We start from the raw sequence: 23,198 nt of genomic DNA, 5'->3' as shown, positions 1-23,198 counted from the left end.
CAAAGTAACTTTAGCATCGACAGATACAAAGTGAGCAGTAGGGCAAGGCTTACATATGAGGCATGGCACACTTTCAGCCAACCTCTTGAAACCAGTGGCCATAGTAACAACCTATAGTTCCCAAAGTTTTGCCTCAACTATAACAACACTTTTCAGGCTAACATATGGTTTAGCAGTTTGTTTGGTGACACTGAAAACTGTCAGAAGCAAATTCATCAAATGTCAAAAAGAATAGAGAAGTTCAACATTACTCTCTTAGCCAGGGGATTCCTGTTTGAGGACAATCAAGAGAAACATTTTTACATCCCTACTTTGAAAAACAAAACCTTAATGGTGACCTGCCTCTCTCAATTAACAAGGTGACTAAAAGAGCTGCTGTGGCTTTGGAAGCAATTAAATGATTTCAGCATCCTTAATTACCCCAATAATCCTACCAGATAGAGGAGATCGACAGTTTAACGCGAAATTTGAACCACATGATTTGTAGGTGAATCTTCACATCACTGAAAGGTTCAACCTGGATTCGATGCTGACCTCTCCGTTTCCAGACATGCATTTTACTCAGACCACCAGATCTCTAATACCACAGATGTGAACAAGTGAAGACTATCAAAAATTGTTCTAGATAATGCTTCTAACTATCCTGTTATTGTTGACATGGCACCTACCATTGCAAAGCGAAAGGAGGTTTCAGTGCCATGATGCTGAAGTAAGTGATGATCTTAAGGGGAAGCTATGGGTCAACACTGAGGTCACAAAAGTCACGGGACGGAAATGTGTACATATAGAGATGACGGTAGTATTGCATACACAACATATAAAAGGGCAGCGCATTGTCAGAGCTGTCACTTGAACTCAGGTGATTCATCTGAAAAGGTTTCCATGATTATGGCCACATGACAGGAATTAACAGACTTTGAACACAGAATGGCAGTTGGAGCTAGACACACGGGACATCACATTTTGGAAATTGTTAGGAAAAGTCAATGTTCCATGAGCCATGGTCTCAAGAGTGTGCCGAGCATACAAAATTTTGGGCATTACCTCTCACTATGGACAACACAGAGGCCACGGCCTTCACTTAACAGCCATGACCAGCATGACCAGTGGCATTTGCTGGAAGTTGGCAGTGTTAGCAGACAACTACACCGCATGAAATAACCACAGAAATCTATGTGGGACACATGATGAAAGTATCCTTTTGGAGAGTGCAGCAAAATTCAGCATTAATAAACTACTGCAGCAGACAATGGGCCCAAGTGCCTTTGTTGACAGCACGACACCGTCTGCATTGTCTCTACTAGGATTCTGACTATATCAGTTGGACCCCAGACGACTGGAAAACAGTGGCCTGGTCAGACGAGTCCTGATTTCAGTTGGTAAGGACTGTTGCTAGTGGTGCAGACCAAATGAAGCCATGGACCCAAGTTGTCAACAAGGCACTGTGCAAGCTGGTGGTGGCCCCATAATGGTGTGAGCTATGTTTACATGGAATAGACTGGGCCCCCTGGCCGACTGAACCCATGATTGACTGGAAATGGTTACGTTTAGCTACTTGGAAACCATTTTCTGCCATTCATGAACTTCATGTTCCAAAACAACAATGGAATTTTTAAGAATGAGGATATCTCATGTCATCAGGCCACAATTGTTCACGAGTGGTTTGAAGAACACTGTAGACAATACGCGTGCCCAACATGAATCCCACTGAACATTTATGGGTCATAATCAAGAGGTCAGATCATACACAAAATACTACACCGTTAACACCTCTGCAATTACTGGGGGCTACAGAGACAGCATGGCCCAATATTGCTGCAGGGGCTTTCCAACAACTTGAGTCCACAGGCAAATGGAGGTCCGACACAATATCAGGAGGTATGCCATGACTTTTACCACTTTTGTGTAGAACCACGGTCTCCCAGGTGTGAAACCAACAAGCTGGTAGAAACATATGGGCATTCAGTCATTATTCTGTGACCTTATCTTACCAGTTCAACGCAACGGGGTTGACGTAGGCCAAAAGTAAAGGTTATGTTTCCAAAGGAGATCCACCTCTGTAGCCTAGAAGGAAGTCATCAATCATACACAGTGCCGACATGGAAAAAGAATGACAGAATAAAGCTATTTTGTACAGTTCAGTATAGTAAACGGTAATTTTATTAAATAACAGCAGTAACACATTAAGCTCATCCATGATAGCTACGTGCATCACCTTAGCAATATGTTTCCATTGTCACCACATAAATGATGCACGGGCAGTTTCAACTGAATGTTTGGAGAACACTGTTTAAAATGTTAAGAAGCTGCATGGTAAAATTACATTTTTGTACGTTTTGACATTTTAATAATAATATCAGCAAAAAACAATATTATTCATGAATTCAGATATTCCAAATGTATTTAATATGTTCAAAATAAGTACGTTAATCTGAGCACGTCCCAGCAGGTTAATTACAAATGAAGCCATCAGTTTCTCGCAGTAAAACTAATCAGGTGACTGCTAAGCTCTCAACATACAAACTAAGAATTATATGTCACATTTAACTCAAATTTTCTCATGTAAGAGTTCTGGTTTGGAGCATATGGGAATATGGTTTATTCTTAAGATTTTATTCATAATGTGTTCAGCTAAATTCAATAACAAAAGCGTTTCCTGGATGTTGAAATTGGGAAACATCAGGAATACATTTCTGTAAACATACCATATATTTTCTGAAATATTTGTTGCCATAAATAAACTGAAATGATAACATAGCACAGCTCTTTCAAATCACATATGTTTGAACAAGTTGAATGAAAAGTAAGATTACATGCGTGTGCCATGTGAGAGGGGGGGGGATGGGGAGGGGGAGAGGGGGGGATGGGGAGAGGGGGGGGGGGCACATGTCACGGAATGGATTTTCCTGTTGTGAAGACTTTGCACCATTTCACTTACAAAATCTCTGGTTTGAAAGATTTGGGAAGATGAGACAGATAGATCAAATGAATGCCTTCTTTCTCCCCCCCCCCCCCCCCCCCCCGGAAGTTTTTCATACATTTGGATACAAGAATCTTCTGAAATTATTGGATCAGAGTGTGCTTCTGAGAGATCAGAAATACAGAGAAGAAGACAACTCCAGAATGAGATTTTCACTCTGCAGCGGAGTGTGCGCTGATATGAAACTTCCTGGCAGATTAAAACTGTGTGCCCGACCGAGGCAAAGGTCCCGAGTTCGAGTCTCGGTCGGGCACACAGTTTTAATCTGCCAGGAAGTTTCAAGAAGACAACTGCTAAAAGCCTTCAAACATTCTTCTGATACATGAAATTAAATGTCCAAATTCATAATAGTGAATTGTGTGTAAAACTGGCTAATGTTTAATATATTTGCATGTTTCATTTTCTAAGAGGTGAAATTGTTAGAATCATACGTAATGTTTTGAATATCATAAATTAATTTATGAGAAGTTTTGACATCAAAAGCAGAAAAAATACGTTAAGAACAAATGTTCTCTCTCTCTCTCTCTCTCTCTCTCTCTCTCTCTCTCCTCCCCCCGCCCCAAAAAAAAAAAAAAAAACCACGCACTCTTTTTTTTGTAGATAGTAACTGAAACTGTCATTACTTACTGACAGAATATGAACGTTTAAGACACCAGGTGATCACACAGTTGCAGGTGGTGGTAACAGAGAGAAAACTTGTGATGTCATCAGTCAAGACATCTGCATGCTGCAGAATAAATATGCCATATCACCTTTACGTAAATCAGCATGCTAGGAAATATGTGTTAGTGCTACATCACACACACCACATGAATTACATTTAGTTAGTAAGGTGGTTTAAAGGCACTTCTTGCATGTTTAACAGTTTAGTGCACTAAGATTTCACAGAACTGTAAAAGGTGTGGTTCCAGAATACAAATCCTGTATTCACATAATGAAGCATGTCTCTAAGTCATCACAAACAAAATGTCACTAAAATATCAAGAGAGTATGTCTTTCACATAAGTTTAAGCCAAAAAAGATGAAAATAAAAGAATACACTTGACTGCCTATGCTCAGAAGAGATACATTAACACTAAGACAATAGGACTATTTGTATACCTAGAATTGTAGTAGTGGTGAAACTGAATGCAGTGACTGAGCTACAGATTTTTTCTACTTTAATAAGAGGTGTGTTTTTTAACTAAGTACCGTTTTGAAATTAAAAAAAGACTTGCTAAGATATCTCAATAATTTTATTTTTACATGAAAGCCTGTACCTTAATCTACGCACTGACGCCACTACAGTCTGATTCTTCCTTGTTTATGTTGTGTACTGAGTGTTTAAGATGCCACCGATAATCGTGAGTCCCGCCGACTGTGAAGTATGGGCTGTTATAAGATATCTTAGCCCTAAAGGCCTAAAAGCGATTGATATTCATTGTGAGATCTGTGCAGTTTACGGAGAAAGCATTATGAGTGATGGAATGGTAAGAAAGTGGGTGAAAGCTTTTGAAGATGGCCGCACAAATGTGCATGATCAACAACAGAGTGGGCGTCCTTCGGTCGTTAATCAAAGTTTGGTACTGGAAGCGGACAATAAGGTTAGAGAAAACAGATGCTTTACGATTTCCTCCTTGCGGGATGATTTTTCTAATGTTTCTCGCAGTGTTTTGTATGGTATTGTGACCGAGGACTTGACCGAGCAATTGTGCGCATGTTGGGTACCAGAAATGTTGACGGATGTGCACAAAACCAAACGTGTAGACAGTGCATTGACTTTCCCTGAGCGGTACCACAATGATGGTGATGATTTCTTACACCAAATTGTTATGGGCGATGAAACATGGGTGGCCTACATCACACCAGAATCAAAGCAAAAGACAATGGAAGTTAAGCAAGGGCGTCGTTTCGCTGCAAGACAATGCCCGTCGGCATGTGGCGAATCATCAGACCAAAGATCTCATCACATCTTTTCGATGGGAAACTCCAGATCATCCTCCATACAGCCCTGATCTCGTGCCCAGCAACTACCATCTGTTCCTGCACTTGAAGAAACACCTGGGTGGTCAGCGTCTTCAAGACAATGACGAAGTCAAAACAGTGGTGATGCAATGGTTAACAAGTCAGGTGGCAGACTTCTATGAGGAGGGTATTCAAAAACTGGAACAAAGTTATGACAAGTGCTTCAATATTGACGGAAATTTTATAGAAAAGTAAATTAAGGTACAGGCTTTCATGTAAAAATAAAATTATTGAGATATCCTAGCATGTCTTTTTTTAATTTCAAAATGGTACTTACTTAAAAAACACGCCTCGTACATTACTGATTAGAAAGAAAAACAACTTTGCATATAATAAAAAACACAAACCATACAGTACCTAGATTTGTAGTTATATTTTTCAATTTCAGCTGAATACATCATGGAATAAGAATACAACATCAAATAAATTTGTGGTTTTTTATAATCACCAGTGTTCTGTACTTAACAACATATTGCTTTGGTGTTACTTTTGTACACTGCCAGGGAAAAAGATGCAGCATCCTAAAGGACTGTGTTTAGTGGCACCAGGATACAACACACATGTACACAGAGGGACTGTAGTGTTAGTTATTCATTTGTCGTAATGATAAGATGGCACTCAGGAAGCTGACAGTAACTGTGCTGAGTCTATAGGTAAACACTGTGTGCAACATTCATTCTATGGTATAACCATGCCTCACCAATGAGTAGGCACCCCTGCTGAACAACTACAGACATTTGAACAGGGTCATATTGTGGGCCTGCAGCAAACTGGATGGATGCAATGTAGATGATTAATGGAAAATCTCATATAAAGATGTGAAACAAATACTAACAAAGAGATAGAGGGACTGGCCAGTACTTACCTCAGCTCAATACAGCCGATAGATACACAAAAAACAGAACCGAAAATTTACGTTCCTAGCTTTTGGAATAAATGTTCCTTCATCAGGGAGGGGAGAGGGGAAAGAAAGGGAAGAAGGGAAAGTGGATTTAGTTACTTACAACCCAGGTTATGAAGCAACAGGGAAAGGAAAACAGAGAGGGTAGCAAGGATGGAGGCATGGTTCCCTCTGACAACTGTGCCTCCATCCTTGCTACCCTCCCTGTTTTCCTTTCCCTGTTGCTTCATAACCTGGGTTGTGAGTAACTAAATCCACTTTCCCTTCTTCCCTTTCTTTCCCCTCTCCCCTCCCTGATGAAGGAACATTTACTCCGAAAGCTAGGAACGTAAATTTTCGGTTCTGTTTTTTGTGTATCTATCGGCTGTATTGAGCTGAGGTAAGTACTGGCCAGCCCCTGTATCTCTTTGTTAGTATTTGGATGCAATGTAGGACAGCTGCACACATTGTGCACAATGCATTGGTGGTGTGACCCCACTTTTTGCAGTGGTCTGTGGAACATTCTCACACCTCTACACCAGGTTCTGGATGACCACATAGAACAGACATATCAAGATAAATGCATTGTTTGACCAGCAGTGGTCCACTATGTATCATGCAGGAAAGAAATTCAGACACATTTTGTATATGCTGTGTCACCGAGGACCATCAGGAACCATCTGCTTGTACAAGGACTAAGACACCATGTGTCTCTGGCCAGGCAGCCACTGGCACTGCAACACTGCCAAGCATGGCTAGTGTTGTGAGGGAGTCAACTGGCATGAGGAATGGTGTGCTCTGCCGTCTTCAGTGATGAAAGTAGTTTCTGTCCGTACATTGATTTACATGTGCATGGTGTACACATGATGAAAAACTTTCATCAGTTCTGTGGCCTGCACATTCCTCTGACTTCCTCACGAATAGTGGAAATAGGGAGAGCATTTTGAACCTTGCAACGTCCTACAATTTAAAGGCTGAAGTAAAAGCAGCTACCCGAGTACCAGAAACTTGCCAAACAGCTCTTGATCAGTTTCTAGTCAAGAAGAGTTTACACAAAACCTCACTAAAAATTTTCAATGCAGGTTTTAGTGATCATCTTGCTCAAATATTAAGCATAAAAGTACAAGGCAGTATTATTAACAACATGTCTTTCAGAACAGCATATCAGCATAATGTAAACTACTTCAACAACTTATTACGGAAAGAAAAATGGCTAGGAGTGTACAAAATGAATGATATAAATGAAAAATTCAACACTTTCATTGATAAATTAACCCATTTCTTTGAACTTGCATTCCCAGTGAAAACATTAACCATACGGGGGAACTCTAGAACAAACATAACTGGATCACAAAGGGAATAAGGGTTTCATGCCAGAAGAAAAGACTACTTCATGAAATATGTAACTCAAAAAATTCCTCACCTGTAGTACGCACATACTACAAAAAATACTCCAAAATATTAAGAAAAGTAATAAAAACAGCAAAAAATAACGCATAATGATGAAATCATTTATAATTCAGCTAATAAATCAAAGGCTATGTGGAGTGTTATAAAAAAAGAATGTGGAGAATACAGACAACCTTGCAAAAATATAACACTATCACATAAAAATTAAAAGGTAACAAACCCCTTAGAAGTAGCCAACACATTTAACAACTTTTTCACAGGTGTTGCTGATAATATGTTACAATCAAATGTAAAGAGCGCCCAGGCAAATGAATATAAAATAAGTGCATGTAGAGGATCAATGTACATCAGTTCTGTTTCACAAGATGAAGGAGCTAAAGCAATAAAAGGACTAAAAAATTCCAAATCTGCAGGTATTGATGGTATACCTGCAACAATGTTAAAGAAGAGCGCATCAAACCTAATTGAAGTACTCACACACTTATGCGACTGCTCACTTCAGGCAGGCACTTTCCCTGGTGTGTTGAAAACATCAAAAGTTATTCCTGTATATAAAAAAGGGGATAAAGACAATGTAAATAACTACAGGCCCATCACAATTTCCTCCTGCATCTCTAAAGTACTGGAAAAAATTATGTATGAGAAACTTATGAAATTTATAAATAAAAACAGCATCCTATGTAATGAACAACATGGATTCAGAAATAAGAGGTCAATGACAACTGCTGTCTATGAGTGCATCAATTCCATCCTAAATCTGATGGACAAAAAACAGGAAACAATAGGAGTCTTTATTGACTTGTCAAAAGCTTTTGACATCGTGGACCATAAAATTCTGCTATCAAAGCTAGAAAGATACGGTATTCGAGGTCTGACCAACAAGTGGATCAGTTCCTTCCCGACTAATTGTATGCAGGCAGTGTGCATCAAGCACACAAATATTGAACTAAAAACTGTATCAAATCACTTATCTGACTATAAACAAATTAAATGTGGTGTAACCCAAGGATCAGTTGGGACCTCTTCTGTTTCTTCTGTACATAAATGATCTAAGCTTAAATGTTGATGCCCACAAAACAATCATATTTGCAGATAACACCACAATTCTACTAAAAGGAGACGATGATGAACAGTTACAGCAGACAGTAAACACGGTCACGAAACAAATTAGCAGCTGGGCACAGAGTAATCAGCTTGTAATAAACAGTAAGAAAACCATTGCTCTAAAATTCCACAATGTTCCTAACAAGGACATGTTTATCCCATCAGCCTCTATCAATGACAAACCATTTGGTAACAATACTGAAACCAAATTCTTAGGACTTTGGCTGCAGAGTAACATCAGATGGAATAAGCATATTGAATATCTCAATGCAGAACTGAGCAAAACATGTTATCTTCTTTGTTCATAAAATCATGCTGTAGTGAGAAAACAGTATTGAATGCATATCATGTGTACTTTCATTCTCGCTTTAGATATGGGGTCACCTTCTGGGGAAATTCTAAAACAGCTAATATCACTTTTAAACTACAAAAAAGGGCCATTAGAATCTTGTTTGGGTGCAAGCCTAGAGACTCTTGTAAACCCCTGTTTAAGAAATCTGCTATTCGTCCATTACCATGTGTATACATTATGGAAACTCTTTTGTTCTTTAAATTAAATGTAATAGGCAAGGACCGGAGACTGCAAAAAAACTGTGATATACATGAGCACTTTACCAGACAAAACAGAAACTTACATGTGACTCAAATCACAGCACTGTGCCAAAAAGGTACTTTTCACATGGGAGTTAAGCTTCATAACAAACTTCCTGAAAACATAAAAGCTATCACTGAGGTCAATACATTTGGAAAATCTCTAAAGTCATATTTACAGCATCACTGCTTTTACTCCATTGAAGAATATTTAAATATATGAAATGTGTTATATAAATACTTGCGTGTAAAGTGTATTATTGTAACCTAAAATATGTATGCCTTGAAATGACTTTCAGCCTGTATATTTATAACTTGACTTGTCCAATGTCTTATGAATAAGCTGCTATGTAGACAACAGGACGAATAAAAAATACAATACAATACAATACCCCAATCTTTTCAATTATTGTATGTGGGAAAACCTTAAACATGGGTCTACACAGTAAACCACCCACATGCAGAAATGTCATTGACGTATTATAGAAGTCTGCAAGACAATTTGAAGCTGTTCTATATGCAGTCTCCTTTACAGATGAACCACATTTTTCTAAAAGTCTCCCAATAAACCGAAGTTGACCATTTGCCATCCCTACCACAGTCCTCATATGCTCATTGCATTTCATATCACTTTGCAATGTTACACCTAGATATTTAAATGACATGACTGTGTCCGAACATTAAGAGATTGTTTTTCCTACTCATCCACATTAACTTAGATTTTCCGACATTTAAAGCTAGCTGCTACTCATCACATCCACTAGAAATTTTGTCCAAGCCAGCAAGTATATTCCTACACTCACTCAATTTCAACACCTTACTGTACACCACAGCATCATCGGCAAACAACAGCAGATTTCTGTCCACCCATCTACCAAATTGTTCAAGCATACAGAGAACAACAGTGGTCCTATCACACCCAACCCTGTGTCACGGGGCAGAGTATTAGCCTTGGTATGACAAATTAGAGAAAGTTGACAACTATATACTCTGTGATATCAAACAAATATGTGGCTTCTGATCACTGATGCTTTTACATATCATATCATTCAGGCAGTTCAAAGTCCTGTGTGATTTGCAGTGATGGCACACTTCCCTGCATGATTCATATAACCAACAATGTCACACATTAATAAATCTATATAAGAAACTCGGTAATTCCGGCACACAAAAGGACATATATGAGGAACTAAGCCTGCGGAGATCTGCAAAATGTGACATATATGATTAATCTGATTTCTTATTAATTGTTGGAATTTCAATTCAGAGGGTACTCCATGGTTAGTTTACAAAGACTTGTAAGCAGCTCACAAATTTCAGCAAACTAGGCAATTTCAACACCTTATTGTACACCACAGCATCATCGGCAAACAACAGCAGATTTCTGTCCACCCATCTACCAAATTGTTCAAGCATACAGAGAACAACAGTGGTCCTATCACACCCAACCCTGTGTCACGGGGCAGAGTTGGTGTCCATACCAACAAATAAATTTCGATACTGGAGCACAAAAGAAAAAATACCTTCTCATTTAGCAAATCATTTATCTTAAATTATGACAAGTGACACTGTAGCCACCTGAATTAGGAGACCAGTTTTACCATAAGATCTGTTTGTCAGAGCTGCTGGCAATGTTGTGCTCACCACATAAAAACTGGGGTTGGACTGTGTGCAGCTGAGGTTCTTTTCTTTTTGTATGACAGAGGAATTTTTCCTGGACTGCTGTTGTTAAGGACTTCCTTGTTGTTTTGGAACTGCCATAATTTCAAGACTTCTTTTACCATCTAGATAATAACAGTGCAATGGTGTAGTCCAAAACTGCACGTTTCCAAATGTTTTGTTGGCACACTGCTGATATGTATTCACAGCCGTAATACAGAGGTGTAGCATTCAGTTGTGGCACACCAGCTGGTCCATACTGGTTTCCACTCTTGCTTGAGACTTGCCAGATGTCCACTGTGTTACAGCTTGCTCAATTTCTTAATTAAAAAACAATGTGGAACTGATGATAAGTCTAGTGAATACCTTGTATCTAACAGGCTGGAAGCTGAAATGTCTGTACCTTTTACTGTGTTCTTTTGAAGTAGAAAAAGTACAACATTGTACAGTCATTTAGCAAAATTATTTTCAAGTTTTTTTTGTATTACACTGCCTGCAGCTTTAATCATTTCTACAAAAACACCATCGTTTCTAGGCAGCTTTCCCTTCTTCATACCTCAAATTACTTTTACAAACCTTGTTATTGTTGTGATCTTTAGTCTGAAGGCTTGTCTGACGTAGCTCTCCTCAGTAGCCTACCCCTGCAAACCTCTTCAGTTTTGCATAACAACCTACATCCATTTGCACTTCCTCATGAAATTAAGCCTTGATCTTCCTTTACAACTCCTAACCTAAACAGTTCTCTTCTTTATAAGACTGACAATTCCTTTGTGTCTCAGGATGTAGCCTATCAACCAACCCCTTCTTTTCATCGTATGGTGCCATAAATTTTTTTCTTCCTATTCTGATTCAGTACCTCTTCATTAATTACCCAATCTACCCATGTCATCTTCAGCATTCTTTTGCAGCATTACATTTCAATAGCTCCTATTCTCTTCTTGTCTGAACTGTTTTATCACCCACGTTTCACTTCTACAACAGGTTACTCTCCAAAAAAATACCTTCAGAATAAGTTTCCTGCCATTAAATTTTGTATTTGCTGTTAACAAATATATCTTTGTCATAAATGCTTTTCTCACTATTGTCTGTCGATATTTCTTTACTCATTTACAAAGATTTACAAAGGTCACAAAATTTGTGGGGCTACAACAAGAAGCAATCAAGGATCTGAAAATTACACTGGGACTATCACCTGATGAAAATAATTTACAACATGATGGCACTTAGTATTGTACAGTTTAGACACTATAATATGGTCATAGAGTAAAGTATTTATAAAAGATAACCCTTTTAAATATATAATTTGCACAGTACAAGGCAGTATTGCTTGTTAACTTGTTAAATATTGTCACAGGGGATACTACAGTGATCGGAGCAAAGGAAAAAGATGAAATACATAGTTCATTGTGTAGACAACTGGTAAGTAGACTCCTGAGAATGCGGAATATTGCCAGAGGATCTATTACCAGTTATCAGAGCAATGGAAATACATGAAATACATAGTTCATTCTGTAGACAAATACTGAGGAGATCCATGTGAATGTGCAACATGTTAGAAAAACAAAAATACATTATATATATAGGGTGTTTTAAATATACTTTAAGAAACATTGGGGACAGGTTCCTTACACCAAAACAAGAAAAAAACTTGATACAAATGTATGTCCAAAAATCCTTTGTTTTTGAGTTATTAATGAAAGTTTACAATTTGTGTTTGGAGCTCATCGACACATAAACTCAAAATAAATGCTCCAAATGTCCTCCTCTTGCATTCTAAACACGAATGAACTCACTGAGTCATGAACTTTCACACCCTTTCAAATATTCTCTGACAGTTTAGAATTTTCAACTGGGCTTGTGTAAAAGTGGAACCAACATATTCCACGATGGTGGATTGTATTAAGACGGCATAAGATGGACAGACATGCAAAAGAATAAACCAAACACCAATACTTGAGTTTCAAATGGACAATGTATCGGTACAAATGGAGGAGGTTGGTCTGATCTGCTCCTGAGGAAGCACTACTTAGGACATGTAGGACACTGAGGGACCGGGTACAGCATGGAGGACGAAGAAAGTTCTCTCTCAAGAATGAGCCCCAGGGATTTAGTAGTTTCAGAAAACAGAAGAGCAACAAGTCCAAGATGTAAAGACAGTGGAAGAAACCCACTGCACCACCAGAAATTCATAAAAATGGTTTTGTCAGTGGAAAAGTAAAAGCCACTGTCAATGCTCCAGTAAAGATGATTGAGGCAACGTGGAGTCACTGCTCATGGACAGAAGTCTATGGACAACTGCAATAGACTGCAAAGTCGTCAGCGAAAAGAGAGCCAGAGATTCCTGGCAGGAAACAGACCATAATAGAGTTAATAGCTTAGCAAAGAGGACGTCACTCAGGACAGAGCTTTGAGGCTGGATAAAAGTGTCCAACAAGGCAGAACCTACACAATTTGAAAACTTGGCCTTTTAAAAATTCCTGAAGGAAATGAGGTACGCGACCTGGAAAGCCCAACATTTACACAGAATGGAGGATACCAGTTCTCCAGATGACACAGGCTTCCTCGAACTCAAAAAACATGGCCACAGCCTAGTACTTCACAGAAAACAGTTCATGACATGGGTTGACCAAGTGGTGAGATGGTCAACTGGAGAACGGCGCACTCGAAATCCACGCTGTGCAGTGGTCAGTAGATTGCGAGACTCAAACCACCATGCCGGACAGTCATGATTCATATGTTCCATCACCTCGCAAATGCAGCTGGCGAGGGAAATGGGGCAGTGGCCAGAAGGAAGGTGTACGTCTTTACCGTACTTAGATATGGCTATGACAGTGACTTCACGCCAGCATCTGGGAAACGTGTCATCTAAACAAAAGCATTGTACATACAAAGGAGAAAGCGCTTGACCAAAAGAGAAAGGTGCTGCTGAACGTACACATCGTCTGCCCCTGGGGCAGATCAGGATGACGTGAGAGCATGGTCTAGCTCCTTCATAGTAAAGGCGGCATTGCAGCACTCACGATTCTGAGAGTAGAAGGGTATCACCCGAGCCTCCTCCACTCTTTTCCAAGGGAGGAAGGCACGATGATAGTGAGTGGAGCTCAAGGTGTTGGAGATAGAAATAGGATCCACAATGACATCATCTGCTACAGTCAGGCTGGGAATCAGGAATGGACCTTGGTCCCAGAGCTTATGGAGTTGTCCCACACAACAGAAGATGGAGTGAAACTGTTAAAAGAAAGAGTAAATGAAACCCAGCTAGCTTTTTTGCTATCCCGAAGAATGTGAAGACTCTGTGCACGTAACTGTTTATAATGAATACAGTTCACCACCATAGGGTGACGGCTAAAAATGCAAGACCACATCTTGACGCACAAAATGGGTTGTGGCATGCCTCAGTCCACCAGTGGACTGGGACATGGAGTGGTAAAGATGAAGTGTGAGGAATGGAATGTTCTGCAGGTATTCCACATGGTCATCACACCTGGGGAAAAGTTGTTCGTCGAAGGTCGAGGGGGAGGAGTAAATCCTCCAGTCGGCCTTAGAAAGCTGCCATATGTGTTTGCTCATAGGTAAGGTAGGTGTCAGCAAATGGATAGCACACAGGAGATGGTAACTGGAGTACATGCTGAGTGGAGCTCAAGGTGTTGGAGATAGAAATAGGATCCACAATGACATCAGAGTGAATGCACGATTTGACACAACAGGCAAAATGGGCAGTGCAGAACAAAAGGTCCAAATGGCAATAGGTGTGTGGAGTCTGAAAAGAACGTGGGTGTTCCAGTGCTAAGGCATACGATGTTGAGTTGACTGAGAATGTCTGTAAAGAGGGCACCTCACGGACAGGTCCTGGGAAAGCCTCCAAAGTGGACAGTGCGCATTTAAGTCAATGAGCAACAAAAAGGGGTGAGTGAGTTGTCCAATAAGCTGGAGGAAGTCTGCCCTGGTGACATTGAACGACAGAGGAATATAAATGGTACAAAGGGAAAAGGTGAAGTGAGGAAGGACAATGCAGACTGCAACAGGTTGCAGCAGGGTGTTCAGGGAAATAGTCTGACTATGAACGTCGTCCCAGATGAGCAGCATGACTCCCCCATAACATGGAAAGAAATGTGAGGTCAAAGCGGTCATGAGGATGCAATTTTGTTCCCTGGGAGCTGAGAACAAGTGGACGCTGCAATTCCAAGAGCAGCCATAATTCCTCCTTATTGGACCTAAAGCTATGAATGTTCAGAATGTACGGTCCGACTGTAATAACTTCACAGCCTGCTTTGATCTTTGATGGAAGCACTACTCTATTAAATGGGAGAAGAAAAGTGCCCGTGGGAACTAGCATCTATATTTTTCATCATCCATTGAACTGCAAAGACATCCTGAATAGTAAGTTTACATTTCTGTCTCAGACCATTGAGCAGCCGAGTGTAACTAACACCATGGGAAAAATTCAGTGTTCGTTGGGCCTCGACACAAACAAGATAGCCATGGAGGAACGAAGCTGCAAGCAGTTGTTGTGCTTGAGAATCACAAGTAGTCTCCAAAAGCAAAGTGCCATTGCGTAAACAAGAGCAGGATTTCACAGGGCCAGCAATTCCATCAACACCTTTCTTGAATAATAAACAGATTAACCGCAGCAAAGGACTGACCATCTAGAGTATGTGAAACCATGAGGAATCCACATGCAACTGGGAGGGTCTTCGAATCGTTAGTCTCATCCTGTTTACGTTTGGTAAAGCTAGACTGAGACGAAGATGTTTGGCTCATCGGGAAAAAATCCCCCATTATTGCCAGTGTCTCCAATGGCGCACTCCCTCCAACTGAGGGGCCCCTCTCAGAAGGGGGCTCACCCACCTTAGGTGACTGTTCACACCTCCAGAACACCTGACAGAGTGACCAACTGCCAATTTGGAAAGGTAACAGTTCAAATAGTCACCCCTTCCCGAGCCTGGCCTGTACCAGGGGATATGTGTGAATCCTACCTGTCAATCCAGGGCTGGGAATAATGTGTTACCCCGTCACCTGTTACGGATCAGACATGTGGGCCGGCCTTCAGGAGTTCACAGGGAGGAAGAAGAAAAAAAAGAACCTCAAACGCCAAAGTGAAGGAAGGATAGGAGAAGGGGAATGAAGAAAAAACAGAGGAGGGACTGTTCTGATTGCAGGCTACTGAAACAATACATTCCAAAAATAATGCAGACAAAAAGAATAGCATGAGGATAGATACCCAGCATGGAAGGGAAAAGATGTTGCAAAGGCTGGGGCCCCATAGTAGCCAAGCATGAACTCGTCAAAAAGTGGTGAGCCCCCTGAGAGGGGAGGGGAGGGGGGGGGGGGGCAATTGTCCTCTTGAGCGTCCCTACCTCAAGAAATACATTTGGCTGTGTTTTGACAGGACATGCGAATGTAGTTGTAATCCTGACACTGGTAGCAACCCATCAGGTTTGAAATGTACGGTCGGACTGTGATGACTTCATAGCCTTCCTTTTGGAATATGCTGATGCATTAGCTCCACGCTTAACAATCATATACAACCATTCGCTCGACGAAAGATCCGTACCCAAAATCAGGAAAATTGCACAGGTCAAACCAATATTCAAGAAAGGTAGTAGGAGTAATCCACTAAATTACAGGCCCTTATCGTTAACTTCGCTATGCAGCAGGATTTTGGAACATATATTGTGTTCGAACATTATGAATTACCTCGAAGAAAACAGTCTATTGACACACAGTCAACATGGGTTTAAAAAACATTGTTTCTGTGAAACACAACTAGCTCTTTATTCACATGAAGTATTGAGTGTGATTGACAAGGGATTTCAGATCAATTCCTTATTTATGTATTTCCGGAAGGCTTTTGACACTGTACCACACAAGCAACTCATAGTGAAATTGCGTGTTAACGGAATATTGTCTCAGTTATGTGACTGGATTTGTGATTTCCTATCAGAGAGGTCACAATTCATAGTAATTAACGGAAAGTCATCGAGTAAAGCAGAAGTGATTTCTGGCGTTCCCCAAGGTAGTGGAATAGGCGCTTTGCTATTTCTTATCTATATAACCGATTTGGGAGACAATCTGAGCAGCCGTCTTAGGTTGTTTGCAGACGACACTGTCGTTTATCAACTAGTAAAGTCATCATAACATCAAAACAATTTGCAGAACAATTTAGAAAAGATATCTGTATGGTGTGAAAATTGGTAATTGACCATAAATGATGAAAAGTGTAAGGTCATCCACATGAGTGCTAAGCACTCCGTCGTAAGGCCACAAGTGGCCTACCGGGACCATCCGACCGCCATGTCATCCTCTGTGGAAGATGCGGATACGAGGGGCGTGGGGTCAGCACATCGCTCTCCCGGTCGTTATGATGGTATTCTTGACCGAAGCCGCTACTATTCGGTCGAGTAGCTCCTCAATTGGCATCACGAGGCTGAGTGCACCCCGAAAAATGGCAACAGTGCATGGCGGCCTGGACGGTCACCCATCCAAGTGCCGACCACGCCCGACAGCGCTTTACTTCGGTGATCTCACGGGAACCGGTGTAACCACTGCGACAGGGCCGTTGCCTACATGAGTGCTAAAAGGAATCCGTTAAACCCCAGCTACACGATAAATTAGTCAAATCTAAAGACCATAAATTCAACTAAATAGGGGCAATTTAAATTGGAAGTAAGACGTAGAAAATGTTGTGGGGAAGGCTAACCAAAGACTGCACTTTATTGGCAGAAAACTTAGGAAATGTAACAGATCTACTAGGCGACTGCCTACGCTACACTTGTCCGGCGGTGTGGGATTCTTACCAGACAGGATTGATGGAGCACATTGAAAAAGTTCAAGGGTAGAATGTTCTGTATTATAGCGAAATAGGGGAGAGAGTGTCACTGACATGATACAGGTTTCAGGGTGGGCATCATTAAAACAAAGGTGATTTTCGTTGAGGCGGAATCTTCTCCGAAATTTCAATCTCCAACTTTCTCCTTCGAATGCAAAAATATTTTCTTGATGCCGACCTACATAGGGTAATACGATCACCATGATAAAATAAGGGAAATCAGAGCTCACGCAGAAAGATATGTGTGTTCTTTTTTCCGCAAGCTATACGAGATTGTAATAATAGAGGATTGTAAAGGTGGTTCGATGAACCCTCTGCCAAGCACTTAAATGTGATTTGCAGAGTATCCACGTAGATGCAGAATTACTACTCAATCTAATGTGAGAAAAAGAATGCATGTAGGCACTAAGGTTGCATCAACCTTTTTCACTAATCGATGGTTAACTGTGAGGCCCTGATCAGAGAGCTAAGTTTGGATTTCTCCCTCTGTCAGATCATCAAGTAGCTGAATGTAAATAACATAATTTGAGTTATTCATGTTCGATGGGCGTCGACATGAACGGGACAGCTGTGGAGGAACAAAGCTGTAAGCACTTGATGGGCTTGAAAATTACAATTGGTCTCCAGAAGGAAATTCCCATTACATAAGCGAGAGCTGGATTTCACTTGGCCTGCAACTGCATCAACACCTTTCTGAATAATAAACAGTTTAACCATAGCAAAGGATTGAACTTCTGCGGTACACGATACCATGTGGAACCGAGGTGCTGCTGGGAGAGTCTCTGAACCTTTGGCCTCATTCCATTTATGTTGAGTAGATGTAGACATATTGTGATTGGCTCATTGTGAAAAAATCCCCAATGACTGCCAGTGTCTCCTCCAACAGCATGCTCCTTCCAACTGGGGCCCCCCTCAGAAGAGGGTTCACCCATCCTAACTGATTGTTTACATCTCCCAAACTCCTGACAAAGGAACCAATTGGCAATTGGAAAGGTAACAGCTTAGGCAGTCACCCCTCACTGGGCCTGGCCTGTACCAGGGCGTACATGCAAACCCTAACTGTCGACCTGGGACTTGGAATTACATGTTACACATTCACCTGGTTACACATCAAACACATAGGCCATCCTTCTGGAGCACAAATGGAGGAAGAAGAAACAATGAGACATCTCAAGTGCCAAAGCAGAGGAGATGAAGAATGAAGAAAGAAAGAAGAACAGATAAGGGACTGCCCAATGCCGGACTACTGAAACTGCAGAATGCATTCCCGAAAATATCCTAGATGTGTTCCCCAAGGAATGGGAAAAAGAAATAAACACATGCAGCATGCAAAGGGAAGAGGTACTGGAAAGGCTTGGGCCCTGTGGTAGCCAAGCATGAACTCACCACAAAGAATGGTGAGCCCCCAGGCAGGGGTGGGAACTGGTCATTTACTTATCCATCCACCATCGTAGGTACCAGCCAGTGCATCTCAAACACAGAGATAGAAATGTGTTAGAGCTCCTTCATGCACAAAACTGTGTGTGTGTTTTGTTGTTGTTGTTGTTGTTGTTTTTCAGGAGCACATCATCTAGCAGGCTTGGAGGGTGTTCCAAACAAAGTCCCTGTAGAAGTCACCTTTACAACAAGCTGGAGGAACGTATGGCCCCACCAGACAGTCACCTACAAGTTCAGCGCATAACCTCATCTACATCTACATCCACACTCCGCAAGCCACCTGACGGTGTGTGGCGGAGGGTACCTTGAGTACCTCTATTGGTTCTCCCCTCTATTTCAGTCTCTTATTGTTCGTGGAAAGGATTGTCAGTATGCTTCTGTGTCGGTTCTAATCTCTCTGATTTTATCCTCATGGTCTCTTCGCGAGATATACGTAGGAGGGAGCAATATACTCCTTGACTCTTCGGTGAAGGTATGTTCTCGAAACTTTAACAAAAGCCCGTACCGAGCTACTGAGCGTCTCTCCTGCAGAGTCTTCCACTGGAGTTTATCTATCATCTCCGTAATGCTTTCACGATTACTAAATGATCCTGTAACGAAGCGCGCTGCTCTCCGTTGAATCTTCTCTATCTCTTCTATCAACGTTATCTGGTATGGATCCCACACTGCTGAGCAGTATTCAAGCAGTGGGCAAACAAGCGTACTGTAACCTACTTCTTTTGTTTCCAGATTGCGTTTCCTTAGGATTCTTCCAATGAATCTCAGTCTGGCATCTGCTTTACCGACGATCAACTTTATATCATTCCATTTTAAATCACTCCTAATGCGTACTCCCAGATAATTTATGGAATTAACTGCTTCCAGTTGCTGACCTGCTATACTGTAGCTAAATGATAAGGGATATTTCTTTCTATGTATTCGCAGCACATTACACTTGTCTACATTGAGATTCAATTGCCATTCCCTGCACCATGCGTCAATTTGCTGCAGATTCTCCTGCATTTCAGTACAATTTTCCAATGTTACAACCTCTCGATATACCACAGCATCATCCGCAAAAAGCCTCAGTGAACTTCCGATGTCATCCACAAGGTCATTTATGTATATTGTGAATAGCAACGGTCCTACAACACTCTCCTGCGGCACACCTGAAATCACTCTTACTTCGGAAGACTTCTCTCCATTGAGAATGACATGCTGCGTTCTGTTATCTAGGAACTCTTCAATCCAATCACACAATTGGTCTGATAGTCCATATCCTCTTACTTTGTTTATGAAACGACTGTGGGGAACTGTATCAAACGCCTTGTGGAAGTCAAGAAACACGGCATCTACCTGTGAACCCGTGTCTATGGCCCTCTGAGTCTCGTGGACGAATAGCGCAAGCTGGGTTTCTCACGACCGTCTTTTTCGAAACCCATGCTGATTCCCACAGAGCAGATTTCTAGACTCCAGAAAAGTCATTATACTCGAATATAATACGTGTTCCAAAATTCTACAACTGATCGACGTTAGAGATATAGGTCTATAGTTCTGCACATCTGTTCGACGTCCCTTCTTGAAAACGGGGATGACCTGTGCCCTTTTCCAATCCTTTGGAACGCTACGCTCTTCTAGAGACCTACGGTACACAGCTGCAAGAAGGGGGGCAAGTTTCTTCATGTACTCTGTGTAAAATCGAACTGGTATCCCATCAGGTCCAGCGGCCTTGCCTCTTTTGAGCGATTTTAATTGTTTCTCTATCCCTCTGTCGTCTATTTTGATATCTACCATTTTGTCATCTGTGCGACAATCTAGAGAAGGAACTACAGTGCAGCCTTCCTCTGTGAAACAGCTTTGGAAAAACACATTTAGTATTTCGGCCTTTAGTCTGTCATCCTCTGTTTCAGTACCATTTTGGTCACAGAGTGTCTGGACATTTTGTCATGGCCTTGAATACACTGAAAATGATACAGTTACATAAGGTACTCATAAAGTATCCTTCATGCTGAACAATGAATGTACCACATGCTGGTGTCTTGCCTGTACTATAGCATGAGGATTGTGATCAGCCTATATGTGTTGGTTGCAGAAATTTGTTATTTCATCTCTTCCACATGTTGCCTTGTCTTTAAAGAAAACTGAAGAGACAAACCATCAGCAAAAGTTGCTCTCATGGTGCGAGATCAGCAGGCGTATGGCCTTGAACACAATGAAAATGATACAGATACGTGAGGTACTCATAAATATCCTTCATGCTGAACAATTAATGTACCACATGTCTTGTGCTGATAACTGACTATTGTTCCAGAGCCTGCAGAGTATGATGTTCCTGGTCAGATGTAAGAGCAATGCATGATCTTCCTCGGACCCTGCCTCGGCGATGTGATGATATACAGCAGCAAAGGCTAGATGATTTGGCTGTCTTCAACCTGGAAACAGCCTTCAGGAACAGCCGTGCAGCCTTGTGTCCACCATCATTCATGTAGCCGTATACCTACCTGCTCACAAACTGAATATATTGCCATGCTTGAACGGAGCACTTACAGTTAACTCACTACCTGTAATACACATACACAATAGACACTTTGAAGACACATGAATGACAAATGTAAACAAGTGTCCCAGAGAACACAAAGCCATCTAGGATACAATGAGCCAAATAGGTGTACAAATAAGTTGGGTTGTACCTGGAAAGACACTGAACATCAACTTTCCTTAATAACACAAAAATGAAGATTTTTCGGACATTTGTATATGTGATACAGTTTACAAGACATTACTGCACTGCAGTTGTGCCAAAGATAGCTATCACAAAGTCAGGCTGAGAAGAGACACAGTAGTGAGGAAGATATCATTGTAGAAGGTGGGAAAGCATGGCAGAAATAAAAGTGAGTAGAAGAATAATAAAGGTAAAATGGGAAATCCAGGATTGAACAATGACAATATTATGAAAAGGATAGATTTGCTATATATTTGAGCCTTCGTTGGTCAAAAGGCCTTCTTCTAAAGTAGTAAGCAAATGTTCGAACTTATGGTGAGAGACAGTGGTCATATGTGTGTGAGTTGTGCTTGTGGGAATGTGTGTGTGTGTGTGTGTGTGTGTGTGTGTGTGTTTTCTGCTTCAGTAGAAGACCCTTGGCTAAAAGCTCAAATAGATAGCAGTATTTGTATCTGTGTTTGTTTAAGAATCATATTCTCAATCCAATTATTATTCCAAGTTCTGCTGTCAACAATTTCCACAGCACTTAATAATTGATAAGGTACTCGTTTTAAATAATGCAAGTGCAAATATACAGCACATCTGTTTTTGCATATCTTGCTCTCCAAATTCCTTCGTGAAGAAAAGCCTTCAGTGATGTGGAACAAGTGAAGTTGTATGCCAACAGACACAAGCAGTCGTTGATGGCTATTTGCAAATAAACTAACAACCAATTACAGCAAGTGCTACCCTACTGACAATGTTAATTAAGAGAATTACTTCTAAATTAATGTATTATGAATCAGAATACTGTACGTACAGGGTGTCCTAAAATGATCTTCGCAATTCTCTTCAGGTATATATCACGAATGGGGACAGGTTGAAGGTTGCAGTTTGCGGCATAATGTTCACATAAACCTAATTTTTTTAAAAGTTTGTTAATGACGAAAATGGTCACTCCCTCCCCACCTGAACAGATGGAAGAGCATGTGGAATGGTTGACAAGAGAACAACTCTGACACCCAGGTCCAGCAGAACTTCCAGACATGTTACAAAAGCAAACGACCATCACATCTGACCATCAGACAGTGTTATACAAGGTTCAAGGAACCCAGAAGTGTCACAAAGAGGACAAGTTCTGTGCGTCCAAGCACAAGTGATGCAGATGTGGAAGGGGTGCAACAGGCATTTATTTGCAGCCCAGCCAAATCAATCTCTCAAGCATCTAGATAGTTGCAGCTACCATCAACCACAGTGCTACACAAGTGACTGGTGGTTCATGCCCACAACATGCAGTTGCTGCATGTGCTTCAACCTGATGACATGCCCAAGTGGAAAACATTTGCAACTGAGAGAGATTCTGAGTCACAATGAACAATGACCCTTATTACCTGAAAAAGGTGACATTCACGGGTGCAGCTTGCTTTCGTGTGACCAGGAAAGCAGACTGACACAATGTGAGGATCTGAGACTCTGAGAACCACCAATTCAGCAACGAAATCGTGTGCGACAGTCCAAAGGCAAATGTGTGGGGTGGCCTGCTTCATAACTGCACAGTGGGACCGTTTTTCTCAGCAGAGGCGTCAATAAACTTGACTGTTTGTCTGAAAACAGTTTGTGTTTC

At 41.1% G+C, this 23,198-nt stretch overlaps 1 protein-coding gene across 5 annotated transcripts in view; it reads right to left on the bottom strand.

The window, feature by feature from the left end:
• LOC124787756 overlaps window positions 1-23,198 on the bottom strand; it is a 55,499-nt gene that overhangs the window by 20,070 nt on the left and 12,231 nt on the right. Inside the window, exon 3 of one of the 5 annotated variants that reach the window (XM_047254629.1) lies at window positions 3,608-3,707. The exons of the other annotated variants lie outside the window; for them this stretch is intronic. The gene's annotated coding sequence lies outside the window, so the exon portion shown is untranslated. The remainder of the gene's footprint in view (window positions 1-3,607; window positions 3,708-23,198) is intronic. 5 annotated transcript variants of the gene reach the window in all.

The sequence above is a fragment of the Schistocerca piceifrons genome, chromosome 3 (genome assembly GCF_021461385.2).
Source record: "Schistocerca piceifrons isolate TAMUIC-IGC-003096 chromosome 3, iqSchPice1.1, whole genome shotgun sequence".
In the NCBI taxonomy this organism is placed as follows: domain Eukaryota; kingdom Metazoa; phylum Arthropoda; class Insecta; order Orthoptera; family Acrididae; genus Schistocerca; species Schistocerca piceifrons.
The sequence above is the reverse complement of the archived record's forward strand: the minus strand, read 5'-3'. Positions and strand labels throughout refer to the sequence as shown.